This window comes from Durio zibethinus, chromosome 5, assembly GCF_047325235.1.
Source record: "Durio zibethinus cultivar Kanyao isolate XHJ-2024 chromosome 5, ASM4732523v1, whole genome shotgun sequence".
Classification (NCBI taxonomy): domain Eukaryota; kingdom Viridiplantae; phylum Streptophyta; class Magnoliopsida; order Malvales; family Malvaceae; genus Durio; species Durio zibethinus.
In genome coordinates this window covers 35,017,331-35,031,928 of record NC_143166.1, presented here as the reverse complement: position 1 = coordinate 35,031,928, position 14,598 = coordinate 35,017,331, and the positions used below count along the sequence as shown (strand labels likewise).

Genomic DNA, 14,598 nt, shown 5'->3' with positions numbered 1-14,598 from the left:
TTTATTTGTTAGGGTTTCTTTTCATTTGGTTGATGTTGTTGTTGTTAGAAAATAAATTAAGCTATGCGTTGCTTTCAGTCTTTCAACTTTTTCTGTCTACGAAATTGAAAAGAAATCAAGTTTTTCTTTTAATTGGGAAGACTGCCTTCGGCTGTAGCCTGTAAGACATCATTTTTAATTGTTATTAATATTAATTAACTAGTAATTAATAATTTATGTAGTACTACTATATACTATAAATCAAAGGGACAGTTGTGTAATTTCGAAAGGTTACAAAGGTCGGGTCAACTCGAGAATTGAAATGGTGTGTTTCGTTGGTTCTGACTACATTTCTTTTTTCTTTTGAAAATGGTTCTGAACATCTTAATCTTAAGAGACAAGGTATCCGGCTGGTGGCATTCACTTCCATTACGCAACGTCTTAAGACTCTATTTTATGTTATTATTATTGTTCGTCCAAAGTCTTTTCTTCTGATCTGCTCTTCTTACACAACACACAATGGCCAAACCTAACCTTGAGCTTTCCCGTATGGTAGTCAGTAACCTTTTATCTTCTTGCTCCTTAATTTTCTCTTTCTCGTTCTCGCAAGTAATGGTTATTTTACGTGATACTCGGAAAAAAATATTTTTTTTTAATAAAAAAAATTAAAAAGATAAAAGATTTATTTGTAAATAACCTAATTTTTAATGAGGTTAATTTGTACTATAATTTTCGATCGACAACTTATTGAAAGAAAATAAAAATTTATTCTCTTTTTTTTCTTTATACAAAATAGATAAGTTCAAATATTTCAAGTGAATAGTAAAATAAAATCTACATTGAACGTTGTATTTCATAGATGAGTAGATAATTTACTTTAATTTTGAAGAAATAATGTTGATTATTATGTATTAAGATTTAACTTGTAATCAAAAAACTTTAAAATTTTAAGAAACCTATTATTACTCTACAAGATTAGTTTAAGTAAATCATTTAAACTTTAACCAAAGTCTAATAAAGTGTTGAGAAAGTTTAGTAATGTAATTTTATTATTATAAAAATAAAAAACAGAGATTTGATAGGGTTAGAAAGAAAATTTTCTATCTCGTATGAATTCTAGTGTTTGCAATGATGGATTAAAATAATACTATGATTAAAGAATAAAATATTGTTATGACTATTATATATTGTTGGAAGGCTTATTGAATTTATTTGCCAATAAAATAAACAAAGGTTAATACCAAGTTTTCTATGAAGAGTAGTTTAATTTTTACTTAAGGATATGCAGGTTGCCTAGTAATAGTAACAGGGAAAAATTACGAAATTCTTCTTAATCTTTATACAAAGAATTACAGATTAAGCCATATATGTTTGGAAAGCTTATTGAGTCTACTTTCCAACAAAAAAATAGAATTGAATTTGGAGTTTCCTATGAATAAATGTCTAATTTTTATTAGAAGGTATATATGCTATATGATAGTAGCATATGACATGGATTTTAAAAATTATTATAATTAATCTATAAGGAATCATGAGATGAGCCATATATGATTAGAAAGCTTATCGATTCTAATTTTTAACGTATTAAAAAGATCTTAATTTCAAATTGGATATTTTGAAATATGACTATTTTAGTGAAAAAGAGCTTAAGCTGTTAATATTAATTAGTTGAGTTAACTTTTGTTTAACTTAATTGTTTTTGAAATAATTGGTCTCAAAATGGGTTGATTAATTTTTTGTTATGTTGAAATTATCTTAAATAGGCCATTAATTATTTTGAGAGAAAAATTAAGTGATGAAATCGAAATGAGGTAAGCAGAATTTCACACATTTTGCTTGTTTTCAAACCTATTTATATATGTATGCTTCTAAATAAGTAAATGTTTTATTTCATTATTTTTGATATATGAAATAGGATCAAGCATATGATTATTTTGTGTTTTTACTATATAAATGATGGATCATATTTATGAATGAAATGAGAAAATGATTTATGTTTAAGGAACAATTTTATAATAGCTACATTTTTACATTCATGAGTTTAGGATCATCGATATCAGAACTAGTTATATAGCCTTGGTTAACGAGTTATAGTAGATAGCATAGCCATGATCATATGACCCCAGCAAACAGGTTATAGTAGTTAGCATTAGGTCTTGATCTGCAGGTTATAATAGTTAACAATAATCATAATGATGAAATTATCAATACGACCAATGTTATGAGTTATAGCAGTGACGTAGCTAATGATAAACTAATGATTTATGATGATTTGTGATGATTTTAAAGATTAATCCATGATTTGTATATAAAGATTATTTACAATGATATTTAATGATTAATCCAAGATTTGGTTTGATTACGATATTTAAATGATAACATATTTTATAATGATTTATAAATTGACATATTTTGACATTAATTTATGAATTTGTAAAATATTTGACAGAACGATGATCTTTGAAATGTTTTGATATTCTGCTTAGTTGAATGTTTTAAATGATCTATATAATATGTATGAAAATGATACTTGATTCGATAAAATGTATGAGCTTATACTTGTTAAACTGTGATTTGCTCATTCTCTTTTTACTTTTTCTTTATAGATAAGTAAGTGATAAGTTTGCTTAACTATGTGAGAAGCTAAAAGATCAGATTGGAAATATTACTGAAACATTAGTAAGCTCTTATGAAGTGGTTTAGTATTTTTATTAGTTTGCATTTGGGAATATGAAGATTTCTTATTAGTTGAATTAAAGTTACAGATTTTCTTGAACAAATTATTTTATTAAAAAATTTTAAAATGATTAAGAAAGAAGATTTCATATTATTTTAGAGTTTTACTTCAAGATAATATGGTCATGTTATGTCTTAATCTCAAGACATAAATAAGGTGGTATTAGAGCTTAAGTTACGATCTTTGGAGAATTTTTAATAGATATATTATGATAAAATTTTCTTTAAAAGCCTAAGTTATGATTTTTGAAGATTTTTTTTAAAGTTCAGGTTATGATCTTTAAACTATGTGGGAAGTTTAAAAGCTTATATTATGATTTTAGATATTTTCTAAGAACTTCGGTTATAATCTTTGAAGATTTTCTAAGAGGTTAAATTATGATAATTAGATTAACGATGATTTTTTTAAGAACGTAACTTATGATCCTTGGATTGAAAAAGATATTCTATGAGTATAGTTATGATCTATCTATTATGTGAAAATTTTTAAGAATTTAAATGATTATCTTTGGATAATATGATGATTTTTCAAGAAAATAACTTTGATCCATAAACTATAGTGGCAAGTATAAGTAAATGATTTGATAAATTTTAAAGTAGTTAAAGTTTCAATGAATTTTGAGGAATCAATGATTCAATGAAATTTTAGTGTAATTATTTTGGTTGATATTTACATATTGTTTTTGAATTTTGTAGTTAAGAGAAAGTGTAGTTACTTTGATATAGTACGATTTTATAAGTTGAAGAGATTTTTGATGTGACTTATAATAAGATATATTTTATGAGTTAAAAGATTATTCAAGAGAATGATTTGATCATTAAAAATCCTATGGGTTTGAAAAAAGGCCTTCAACTTAATGAGATTTTAAAGTATTTGATAAATGTAACTGAATCATTAATCATAGATTAAGAGTGGTATATAAGTGTATATTATTGAAATTAAAAGTATAAAATATTAGAGTTCGAATGAAGTAATGTTTTGAAATTATAAAGTAATCAAATCTCAATTACAATATTAGAGAATGTCTTGATAGATTCAGTTGTAAATATTATAATTATGGTAAATAGTTTTATATACGTAAAGAAATATATTCACTTGATTTGGTTCTACATTTTTATTGAGAAAGTATTTAAGGTTTGATCACATGAGTTGAATGTTTGCATAGTTAATTTAAAGTCTTTATTTGGAGTGTAAAGAATTTTCTCAATTGTCAAAGTGATTATTTGTGGTTATAGTTTATAATTGAAGTATAATATTATATTCCTTCGAATTTTATATTTATGGAAAATATTACTTATTGTGGTATAAGGTTATGTACTTAGCAAGAAATTAAATTTGTGGATAAAAATTAACATTTGTGGTTATCTAGATGATTTAGTAAAGAAGTTGATTTTGAAGGAGTAATCGATTTATAGAAAAAAAATATATGTTTTTGTTAATGATTGTTTGAAATCTTACCAGTGCAAAAAATTATTCATTTTATGATCAAGTCTTAATAATTAGTGATGATTTTGTGTACTTGGTGATGCTGAGCATGTACTCGATTTTAGATAAATTTGAGAAAATTTTTGAAATAGTGTGATGCATTTAGTTATTATTCATAACTATAATTTCGACATGAATTCAAGTATTTAGAGTTTTTAGTGTTTAAATTCTATAAAAGAATTTTATTTATGAGTTATGATACATAGGTTTTAACTTAGACTCAAAGTTAATACCAATATATTTTGTTAAAAGAAAACTTGAGACATTATGATATGGGCGAAGATGTGAAGAATCAGTTGTTATATGATAACCGATCTAATAAATTAGAAATAACAATATTCGAAATTGGAGACAACTTATGTAACTAAAGATCTATGTTTAAATTTAAATAGTATAAATTTATGGATATGATATATTACATAAATTTCATATGTTTTATAACGGTTAATTAATAGAAAATTTTATATTGTTGGTGGAGAAGAAAGGAAAATTAAAGTAGTATGTGATATCTTTTTGGTGACTAAAGTATTTGTTGATATTATTATTCAACTCTAAGGTTGTATATGGTTATGAATACCCGACGTAAAGTGAATTACATGAAATTTCATGGACATACATTTTTCTTGTCATGAAATAATGTTATGAAAGTTAATTTGTTATTTTAGAGTTTTACTATAAAAAAATATCAAAGTATGCAGCGGAAGCTTAATTTGGTTTAAGTTATAAATTTTTGGGCTATTATTAGTTGAGAAAGTGATGAATCTTTAATAAATAAAGATTAATGGATTTTGGGTAACAATATTTTAGGTAAGAATATTTTGTGTTCCTTCTAGTTTTGAAGGTTTTATCGATGGTAGACATTCTTCTAAGCAATGCTTAAGTCATGACTTGAAAAGAAATTTTTTATAACAATAGTAATAAGAAAAATATTTAATTATTCATCTTGAAGTTTTGTATAGAAGTATATCTAAATCTCAAACTTATTAGGATAAGAAAAAGCAAAAAGAAACTTTTATTTCTTGAATTTATGGATAAAATGGTTGATAAATTTTAGTTTATTAAGGAATAGTTTGCGGTGAAAGTTTAAACTTCACAAAGATGGCACATTACACTTTGGGAACAAGTTGTGTGTACCAAATAATTTTGAGCTGAAATAAGAGATCTTAGAGAAAACACATAGGTCTCGATTCATTATACATCCTGGAGGCACTAAGATGTATAAGGATTTGAAAGAAAGTTTTTGGTGAAATAATATGAAACGTGAAATAGCTCAGCTTGTGTTCCAATGTCTAATGTGTCAACAAGTTAAGGTTGAACACCAAAGACCATCTGAATTGTTGCAACCTTTAGAGATATCAAAACAGAAGAAGAAGCACATCTCTATGGATTTTGTGATAGGCTTGTTTAAGTTATCGAAATGGAATAATGTAGTATGGGTAGTTATTGATAGACTAACTAAATCAACTCATTTTTTACCTATTAAGTCGACTACGTCACTTAATAAACTAGCATAATTGTACATGGATAAAATTGTCTAATTGCATACAGTTTCAGTAAATATTGTGTTAGATAGATATTTTAGATTTGTCTTTAAATTTTAGGCAAGCCTGCAGTGAGCTAAGAGGATAAATTTGGAATTGAATACAGCCTTTCATCTTCAGACGGATAAGCAAACAGAGAGAATGAATCAAATTTTAGAAGATATGCTTCGAACATGTGTGATTGATCTAAAAGGTAATTAGGATGATTACCTACCTTTAGCAGAGTTTTCTTGTAATAATAATTACTAATTCAGCATTAAGATGGCTCTTTTTGAAGCCTTGTACGATAAGAAATGCAAATCCCTTTTATGTTAGGATGATGTTGGGAAGAAAAAACTTTGGAGGCTAGAAATGACGCAACTGACTATGGAAAAGATCAAGTGATTAAAGAAAATTTAAAGTGGCACAAGATCATCAAAAGAGTTAGGCAGACAAAAAGATATGGAAGTTGGAGTTTCAATAAAAAGATTGTGTCTTTTTAAAGGTGTCACCCACAAAAGGTGATATGTAGTTTGGAAATTAAGAAAAGTTAAGCACACGTTATATAGGACCATTTGAAATTTTCAATAAGGTGAGAGAACTTGCATATAGGATAGCATTGCTACTTCAGCTATCCGATATACATAATGTGTTTCATGTGTCCATGTTGAAAAAATATGTCTTTGACACAAGCCATGTGATAAAGTATGGACATTTAGAAGTTCAAGAAGATTTAACATATTTGGAATATCCTATTTGAATAGTTGATCAGAAAGAGCAGGTCTTAAGGCACATAATTATTTCCTTTATAAAAGTTCAATGGAGCAATCATACACCAAGAGAAGCAACTTGAGAAATGAAAGATGATATAAAAAAATGACATCCTCAGTTATTTGAAAATGAAGGTAAATCAAGTTTTGATGACAAAACTTTTTATAAGTTGGGGAGAATGTAATACTTGTAAAAAAATATATTTTAAGTACTTTATAAATGAAGGGAGTTTTTAATAAAAAGTTAGAAAGGCAAAGGACTTATAAATAAATAACCCAACTTTTAATAGGGTTAACTTATACTGATATTTTTAGTGGACAACTGATCGAAAAAAATAAAAGCTTATTTCTCATTTCTTTCTTATACAGAATAGATAAATCGAAAGATTTCAAGTGAAGGGTAAAACAAAATCTACAAAGAGAGTTATCTTTTAAAGGTGAGTAAATAATTTGCTTCAATTTTGGAGAAATAATGTTGATTATTAAATTTTAAGGTTTAACTTGTAATCGAAAAACCCTAAAATTTTAGGAAATTAATTATCCCTATTCAAGATTCGTTTAGGCAAATCATTTAGACTTTAATCAAAATTTAATAAAGTGTTGAGAAAGTTTAGTAATATGATTTTATTACTGTAAAAATAGGAAACAAAAATTTGATGGGGTTAGAAAGAAAATTTTCTATTTCTTATAAACCTTAGTATTTGCAGTGGTGGATTAAAATAATATTTTATATTAAAAGACAAAATATGGCTATGATTATTAATATCATTGGAAAGCTTGTTGAATTTGCTTTCCAATGAAATAAATGGAAGTCAATTCCAAGTTTTCTATAAAGAATAGTTTAATTTTTACTCAAAGATGTGCAGGCTGCCTAGTAGTAGCAACGGAAGGAATTACGAAATTCCTCGTAATTTTTATACAATGAATTATAGATTAAGCCTTATATGTTTGGAAAGCTTATTGAATCTACTTTCCAAAGAAAAAAGTGAAATTGAATTTGGAGTTTCTTATGAATAAATGTGTAATTTTGTTAGAAAATATATATGTTATCTGACAGCAGCATATGACATAAATTGTAAAAATTATTGTAATAAATCTACAAGGAATCATGAGATGGGTCACATATATTTAGAAAGCTTATCGATTCTAATTTCTACTGTATTAAAAAACTCTTAATTCCAAGTTGGATATCTTGAGATATGGCTATTTTAGTGAAAGTAGCTTAAACTATCAGTATTAATTAATTGAGTTAACCCTTATTAACTTAATTGTTTTTGGTATAATTGATCTCAAAATGAGTTGATTAATTTTTGTTATGTTGAACTTATCTTAAATAGGATACTGGGAGAAAAACTAAGTGGTGAAATCAAAGGAAAGTAGAATCTCTTTTGCTTGTTTTCAATTTTATGTATATATGTATATTTCTAAATGAGTAAATATTTTATTTCATTATTTTCGATATATGAAAATAGGATCAAGCATATGATTATTTTGTATTTTTGCTATGTAAATGATGGATCATGCTATATAAATGATGGATCATGCTTATGAATGAAATGAGAAAATAATTTATGTTTAAAGAATAATTTTTTGATAACTGTGTTTTTATATCCCTAAATAGTGGGATCATCAACACCGGAACTAATTTTATAGCCTTGGCTAATGAGTTATAATAGTTAGTATAGCCATGATCATACAACCCTATTAACGAGTTATAGTAGTTAGCATTAGGCCTTAGCCAACTGGTTATAATAGTTAACAATGATTATGATGATGAAATTGTCGATACAGCTAATATCACGGGTTATTGTAATGATCGTAGCTAACGATGAACTAATGATTTATGATGATTTGTGATGATTTTAAAAATTGATCCATGATTTGTATATGAAGATGATTTATGATGATTTTTAATGATTGATCCATGATTTGGTTTGATTACAATATTTGAATGGTAATATATTTTGCAATGATTTATGAATTGATATATTTTGACATTGATCTATGAATTTATGAAATATTTGACAGAATGATGATTTTTGAAATATTTTGACATTATGATTTGACGAATGTTTTGAATGATCTAAATGATATGTATGAAAATGATACTTGATATAGTAAAATATGTGAGCCTATACTTGTTGAGCTGTAATTTACTCATTCCCCTTTTACTTTTTTTTTACAGATAAGTAAGTGATAAATTTACTTAATTATGTGAGAAGCTAGAAGATCAAATTTAAAAGATTACTCGAATATTAGAGATATTATTAGCTAGTAAGCTCTTATGAAATGGTTTAATATTTTTATTAGTTTCTATTTGAGAATATGAAGATTTCTTATTTATTGAATTAAAGTTACAGATTTTCTTAAACATATTATTTTATTAAAAAATTTTAAAATGATTAAAAAAAAGAACATCATATTAATTTAAAATTTTATTTCAAAATAACATAATCGTATTATGTTTCAGTCTCAAGACGTGACATTTTAATTATGACTTTCAATCCTTTATAAATACTACCGGATCCACCCATTTCTTTTGGCTCTACGGGGATTTAATATAACATTCTTAAAGCATATTGAATTTTTTTTTCCTTTTTCCTACGTATTGTTATAGTCTCCTAACAAAATGAAACAACTCAGTCCTTGTCACACCTAAAAATATTAATTAAGGAATCATAAAAGTTTACTTCTGTTTGTATTAATTACTTGTCAGTGTTAACGTGTGTGTGTGTGTATATTACTTAAAACAAAAAATCAAGAAGACATTCTTGGATTCAAGCACTGCTTTGCAGCTTCTTCGGGGCGAAGCTCTGCTCGCCTAATTATAAACTTTGTTGGTCTGAACCGTTGAAGTTTAATATTTACTTTTTATGAGTTAATAACATATCTGCTACAGCTAATTAATTAGTTTTCAAGGATATAGGGTTTTGAAGTCGGAATATATATATATATATATATATCATAGCTTTTTGCATCAGTCCAATATCACAGTATCAGGAAGCAAACTTTGTTTCATTGTGATAAAGCTTGTTGGAAAGATGACCTTACTTCCACTAATCGAGGCAAAAGAAACAAATGTTACGAAAAGAAAGCCAATCATGCACGTATATGTAACAGAAGCAAAAGAAACAAAGCCAACACATAATGGATATCCTCGATTGCACGCACCTCCACAATCCACATCCTCTTGTTTCCCCACCACTCTCGTGGCTTTTATTTGGGAATGGGAACCCTATTTTCACGTACGGTCATTCACCTTTTTCAGCTACGCTTTGCTTACTTTTATGCCTCGTTTAGCATTCGACGTAGTTTTTTAATACAAAATGCATTGATAAATACATTAAGATTTGTGTTACAAGTATTTTTTTATTGTCAAAAGTGAGCCAACCTTAATAAATTATTTAAAAAAACTTTAATAGGATTATATATTGTAAAAGGAATATTTAATCTAAATAATCAAGCACAAAAACAGAGTTAGCTTTCCATGGGTTGGTGCTTTCATCAATAAGGTATACATGGAAGAATCAAAACAGCACAGAGAGTTAACGAGTGATAACATGATATGCTAAGAACTTCTTCCTTCGTTTGGTGATTTAATGGTTGATCAATATATATATATATATATATATATATATATATATTGAAGTATTTAGAGATTTTAATTTTGATAAGATACATATATGTATATCAATAATTGAATCAAATGTTTAATGACATTTTTTAATCAAACATGAATTCCTTTAAAGACTTTATTGATAGAATGAGAAATAAGGTTCATTTTCTTTTTAAAGTTATAAATTCTTTATGAATGGTTGGATCTGGTATATAGTTGAAGTCAGTTGCCTAACTCATACTACTCTCAAAATGAGGAGAGCAATACGCACTATGGGAGGCTATGAGCGCCACCGAATGGATAATTAAAGGCTAAGATAAATAAAAAGCCTTAGATACTATTCCATCTAAAAATCTAAGGGGGGGGGGGGTGGGGAACACCATCAGTACCCGTTTTTTTTTTTTATTTTGGTATATGTATGTGTATATCAAGACAAATAAAGTGATTTGGACGTTGTCGAAATCTAGGGGTTTGGTTTAGTGGTATGTCGGTGAAAGGACAGGTGATATCTGCAGACGGTTGGTACAACGTCATTGGACCAAATTAGTCATGTTTCGTTATCCACCCCAGCAAATCACACTATGACCTGTTCGCTTTTGCTATTATACATCACCATAACCATATCAACTTTTTTTTTTTGTCTAGGAATTAACAGGAGTTAAGCTTTAACTAATAATTTTAATATGTTGAGTTGATTACATGGGAATTTCGTACATATGTTATATGCTCCAGCTTATATATGCTTACAATATAACACGGAAGTACTACTTTTTTCAGGTTGAGTATTGTTTAGATTAAGGAGCTGTTGATTCAGTCACCAAGTTGTATAATTAGCTTTTTGCCAAATGGCTGTGGAATAGTAGCTTGCATAAATGGTGGCCTTTTCATACATTAATTCCTGAGTACTTTATAGCAAAGCTACCGGTGCATGCATGAGGATGAGGTTGAGCCATAAAAGGTCAATTCCTGCTTTTCTTCCCATGCCCCTTTCATATAAACAAAGATAGAACGCACCAAGTGCAGCAATTCTGGAGGATGTCCAAGCCTCTAAATCCAAATAGAAATGGGCCATCAAGGACTGCTTTCTGAATGATCTATATTAATCCTTCTGTATTGATACACTGCAAGTGCTAACTGGATTTTTGGCCCATTGTTATGTTTTTTGGGCTTCCTTTTGCAAGATTACTGAAGAGACTGACGAATTAACCGGTGTCCATTTGTTTTTCATTCATTGCATTGCGAATATGACAATACTCAACGGCTGAAGAAGCAGAATCAGGAGGGAGATCAGAGACCAAAAAGCCTTTTGCTGCATAATACATATCTTTGCAAGCTCTCTTTCACTCGATGGGTCTCTCCGGGGGTATGAGCTTTTACAACCTTCCATTCATGCCAACTTTGTGGATGTACCTGTCAATTTCATCTTCAATCTCAAATTTTATGTCTTACTAAAATCACTAGACGTTTAGAATCTCTATCATTTTGTTAAAAACCAACTAGATTTTTAAAAAGACATAAATAATAGGCACCTGTGAAGTGTAAAGCCACTGCCAAGACAAGCAAAACTTTGTGAACAGCTACGTACTCAGCACCTTCATTAATATCAGGTAAGTCAAAGCCATTACATGAATACAAAATTGTCGGAGTCGCCAGAGAGACGATCTAAGTTCATTAGAGCAAAATCTGTCTAGAGCCGGCCACCTAAGTCAAATTTCTAAGAAAAGAGAGAATTGATTCCATCGGTGAAGTGAACTACACTCCATACCAAATATTAATTAACCATACTTAAGCAAGATGATCAATTAACACCACGTTCCTACCTAATAATGAACACGTAGTAATTAAGATGTTATAATTAATTAAGCTAAACAATTGACTGCCAAGATTTTTTTCTCTATTAAGAAAGAGCTGCCCTTTGAGGGGCACCCTTCCGCTCGTTGCTGAGCGAGACAACAATGCCTCCTAGGAAACTACTGCCCTTTTCCTTCTCTCTCACAACCTTGTTATCCCGTAGTGAGATTTCTGATCTGCCCATGCTCTCGTCGGGACATGACGATCCTTTGTAATGCACAGGGTCTTCCAGGATGGAGTTTGAAGTAATTTGATCGTCGTCAGTGAGCTCAGGACCGTCCACTCTTAATCCTTCAAACTGTGAAAATGCAAAATCTGATTCATCAGTAGGCCTGTGTAGAATGGTTGATAGATCCTCTCCTTAATCCACCGTCTGCCACTTATAATTGGTGCATTTTCACAAGTTACTGTATGTGAGATCATAATGAATTCAATAAATTAATATCAAGGGAAAAAATGGGTGGTTGGAGGAATTAAATATAGGAGATGAGCTATGTAGGAAGCCACATTTTTTATAGGGTAGAGACTACCATATAGCACCACATTTTAACAGGAGATGACACATTCAGTGATTTTGGCGCTATCACATCCAATCCAATTAGAGATATTTAATTTTAGAAACGATCAGTCAATATATAAATGAAAAGAAGATCTTTTTGCTTTGTTTTGAAAACAGACAAACATTGAAGTAAGAAATAGACCTTGCATGAGAGAGAACATAAGTTGAATGGCTCCTGGAGAATCTTGTCACAAGTGAAGCAAATGTTGGCAGAGCCCTTACATGATCTTGATTGGGGCCTCTGGTTCAAGAATATCACTATAGCACCATTTATGGTGTAGGGCTGCCTGCCAAACAACAAAAATACTAACTATTGTTTTCATATTACAATTATTATTAATTGTTTTGCTGGCATCCACTTGTACAATATGCAAAATGAATAACACATTCTACTAGTATAATTTCTGTTCAGTTTTGAAAAATAACCAGAATATATATTTTCCAGTTCATGGTAAATTGATAAAGTAAGTCTTATTACTTGCCATATTGGAATTTAGGTGAAATGTTAGACAATTGGCAACCAACAGTTTTAGAAAAATGAATTTGGGTAAGATAAGATATTATTAATGAATGTTTTCTCTTATAACTATTGTTTTATCAAAGGGGGAATTGAATTGAGAGACATAATTGGGTCTAACTTTCGCTATCTTTGAAAGCAACAGCTGAGAAACCTTTGCAGAGAAAATGGATGTAAAAGAAATCTTCCATATATGGTAAACAACCAATTCCAAAAAGTTGGAATCAAAGGAATAAGCACGTGGTAAAGCATTTCTAGAATATCGCCATACACATAAATAAATAAATAGATAAAGAAGAGTCAATGGCGTGGAAAAAAAAAAGTAGATTTAAAGATGTTAGAAGAAAAAGGCGATTGGCTGAGTAAAAAGAATTAATTCTTAAAAAAAAAAAAGAAGATAATCTAGAACATATATGAAGAAGGCTTTGAGTGAGATTTCAGTGAATATCTAGAAGAAACAACAAGTATTAGTTAGTGTATGAGCTTTCATTAGAAAATAAAACCATGTTTCAGCAAGAAAACATAGGGTGAAGAAAGAAAAAAAAAAAAGAAAGAGAGCTGTTGAAAAATTCATGAGAATGACCAGTTAATTAAGAAGCACTACAATGAATTAAAGTAAGGGATTAAAGCATAAAATATTTTGAAAGCTAGTAAAAGGGAATTACAGTAAAATTCTTTAGACCTTAAAGAAAAAGAATTAAAAGTAATTCTGACTGTGTACCTGTTACATAAGTTCCCATGAATTCTGTAGACGCAGAGGCTAAAACAGCCTGAAGAATCAAAAGGATTTCCAAATAAAAAAAAGAATTGAAAAAAGATAAGCAGAGAAATGATTTAGAAAAGTAGGCTATAATCAAGAGACGAGGAGTTAAAGAAAGAAGGGGAGAAAAGAAAAGATACATATATGGTGCAAAATGCAATTTGATGATGACAATTGTTGGAACCTGAGACTGGCAGGCATCAAAAACACTGAAAACAGAACCTGAGAAATGTACCTATGAGTAGAAAATGGAAGTTAGTAGGTAGAAACCAGAGAATTTTTCCGGTACCCAGAAAAGAAATTGAGGTGAGCAGCAAAAAAGTGTTAGAAAGTGTGGGCCGGCTTCATTGGTTTTGACCAATTACAAGACCTAAAGCTTTTTTTGTCTTTGACCGGGAGTCCTACTTGATAAAAAGGAAGGTGGATAGTTTTGGCATGAAAGGGTGAGGCGCCGAATAGAAAGAAGAAAAGCCCACAAAAAAATATATATATTTATAAAGCGAAAAAGATGAAAAAAGAGTTAGTTAAATGAAAGGTGATTTATGATATAATTATATTAAAATTTTATTAGTAAATTTATAATTTAGAGTTTTATATTTTAAACGGTGAAGATCGAGTTTGAAGTTAAGAATAAATTTATAGTGTATTTATTGAGTCACTTATTTGATAAGATGTCTTTAATTATCTCATTAATTATTGATTAGCTTTAGTTTTAGTTAGAAAATAACTTTGTATATTCAATATTTGATAGTGAAAATTTTTTTAGTAGTTCATGATTTTTACCCTCTATATTAAAAGGTTTTT

At 28.7% G+C, this 14,598-nt stretch overlaps 1 pseudogene across 1 annotated transcript; it reads right to left on the bottom strand.

The window, feature by feature from the left end:
* Positions 1 to 10,706: 10,706 nt before the first annotated feature.
* On the bottom strand, positions 10,707 to 14,184 carry LOC111281723 (uncharacterized; annotated as a pseudogene). Its single transcript, XR_016342500.1, has 4 exons — positions 13,935 to 14,184; positions 13,756 to 13,804; positions 12,641 to 12,804; positions 10,707 to 12,318 (listed from the first exon to the last, which is right to left on the bottom strand). The product of XR_016342500.1 is annotated as an uncharacterized LOC111281723 (transcript).
* Between the last annotated feature and the right edge of the window lie 414 nt (positions 14,185 to 14,598).